This window comes from Triticum dicoccoides, chromosome 7B, assembly GCF_002162155.2.
Source record: "Triticum dicoccoides isolate Atlit2015 ecotype Zavitan chromosome 7B, WEW_v2.0, whole genome shotgun sequence".
NCBI classification, from domain to species: Eukaryota; Viridiplantae; Streptophyta; class Magnoliopsida; order Poales; family Poaceae; genus Triticum; species Triticum dicoccoides.
The window spans coordinates 728,850,337-728,852,985 of NC_041393.1; the positions used below are offsets into that span (position 1 = coordinate 728,850,337).

The 2,649-nt window shown below is 48.1% G+C and overlaps 1 pseudogene; it reads right to left on the reverse strand.

Annotated features, from left to right (window-relative positions):
* Positions 1-364: 364 nt before the first annotated feature.
* LOC119339567 lies at positions 365-2,649 on the reverse strand (annotated as a pseudogene).

A 2,649-nucleotide genomic window follows, 5' to 3' on the forward strand; every position in this document is an offset into this window, starting at 1 on the left:
GGCGATAAATTTATTAAATATATTTACCAGCAATAACACTTCTGAAGGAATTCTGGCACTCTCGTCAGGCTCGTTTCTCCGGCAAAAGGCAAGGGTGTGAAGGAATCCTTTCCGCTTGCTTGATATGCACATATGCTGGTTCATTTGGCTTGAAAAGAATGAACAAGACTTCAGTAGCAAATGTGCAACACACCAGCATGTTTTCTAGAGGGTCAAGGATGAGATCGCGGCTTGGAGAATGGCCGGTTTGAAGGCCACAGAGATATAATGCCTCTACAACCGATGAGTGAGTGCCGCTGCAAACCAGTAGCTGGTCGCTGGCTCATTTGACTCTGAGAGACAAAATCATCCCTCTACAGTGAATTCATCTCTGCTCATCGGCGCGCAGCCGCCTCGCCACTGGCTGCTGCTGCCGGCCACCGCCACACATCCTGAAGAAGCCACAGGCACCGCCACCACCACCACTCACCTTCTGCTGACCGCTCGCCACGGTCTCCTTGTCGTCCTGGAGCTGATGGCCCAGCACCGCCACCACCTGCTCCATACCCGGCCGTACATCACCCTGACTGCTCGCCCCAGTCTCGTTGGCGTCCTGGAGCTGCCCCAGCACCTCCACCACCTGCTCCATGCCCGGGCGGTCCCTTGGGTAGACGGAGATGCATTGGAGCACCAGTGCGGCAGCCTGATGCGCACAGGCGAGGGGGTACTGGCCGCCCAGCTGCGCATCTAGGATGTGAGAGATGCGGCTCTTGCTCGTCAGGTACTGCCGCGCCCATTCCACCAGGTTATGCTCGATGGAGGGCCGGTTCTTGTCTAGGGCTGGCCGGCCTGCTAGAATCTCCAGCAGCACCGCACCGAAGCTGTACACGTCGCTCTTCATCGTCAGATATCCTGTTAACATGGATTAGCGTGCACATCACCTATGTTATATGGGGATTACATATTTACACATCTGTACTACACAGCTCATCCCCACCTAGGAAACAACTAAAGTTTTTCTTTCAGAAATAAGAACAACTAAACAAAGAGAACAAGTAATGACCTCCATTGACCTACTGGTACAAACTACTCCCTCCGTTCCGATTTACTCGTCGTGGTTTTAGTTCAAATTTGAACTAAAACCACGACAAGTAAATCGGAACGGAGGGAGTACAAAGTACATTAATGCTTATCTAGGCACGCAGAATTGTGTTACGGATTGAGCAGTGGTGACACTTAGCTAATCTGCAACCCCTGAAACATACTAATCTGCATGCTTAGCGCATGAGGTGAAGGGGTCCAGTTATGTCTGTAACCATGACAAATTGGATCAGTCGTGCTGCACCTAACTAATATGGCCTCCTCAAGAACTCAACACCCAACCCGAGAATTTTAACGGTGTTATATACTGCTCTCATGTTGCTTCAGCCTTCATGGCAACCATAACTTCTGCATAACAACAACATCAACCAACCCTGAGAAGCAAAACTAACGTGCTAAAAAGTTCAGACCATCTTTAGTATCTCTCCCATGCTAAACATCCACTCTAAATTGAAGGTTTTAACAAAGCATAGTAGAACCGACAAAGTGAGACCAAAGCATATTATATGAATATAGTATATGCCACATCTGATCATGGCTTTGAAGAACAAATAAAGCTATGTTAATTCAATTTACCTGTATCAAGATATTCAGGGGCTGTATGTCCATCTGTGTTCATACCCATCCTCGCCAACCCAAAATTGGACAGCTTTGCATTATAGCTCTGCAATCCATCAATCGACACATTTTGCATTAACAAGGCATTGAAAATATTATTTTCTTAATCAAATTAGAAGGCAAGAACAGAAACATACGGAATCAAGAAAAACATTTGATGTGTTGAAATCACGGTAGATGACATGGGCCTTGTCGCTATGGAGAAACGCGAGCCCCTTGGCAGCCCCAAGAGCAACCTTCATCCTCAGACTCCATGACAGTGGCTAGAAATGTAAGCCCCATACATCATTCAACCAAACTTGTTATCCCACTATTCTCTGGATTTTTGAGGTGTTAACAGATCACTTCAAGGCTAGAAGAAGGTTAGATATTAGGCAAATACTCCTGAAAAGATGGTTCTCCAAGCTCTCCTGTGGCATGAACTCGTAGACAAGAAGACACTGAGAACGGTCTTCGTTGCAGTAGCCTAGGAGCTTCACCAGATTGGGGTGCGACAATTGGCCAAGGTATTTCACTTCAGCCTGCACATGAGATTCAGAAATTAAGAACATGCTGTATTCGGTAATAATGGATTCAGAAATTTCATCATGAATATACATATATGCAGAATTGAAGAGATGAATGAATTGGAATTGATTGGTACTGAGAAGCACCGACCAGCCATTCCATGTGGCCCTGGACGCTTCCCTGGTTGAGCTTCTTGACGATGATGGGCATGCCGGTGCCCCAGCTAGCCGGGGCGAAGGTAGCCTCGTTCACCCAGCCTTTGTGCACTGACCCAAAGGGGCCGTCACTGAGCAAGCCATCCGGCCAGAAGTTCATGGTGGCCCTCTTGAGCTCCTTGAAGGCGAAGCGCCTGAAACCTTCTGACTGGAGGATCTTGCCCTCGCACTGAGAGGTCGAGGGCACCGTCGTCGCGGTTACCGTCAATGACACAAAGCAGTTCCTCAT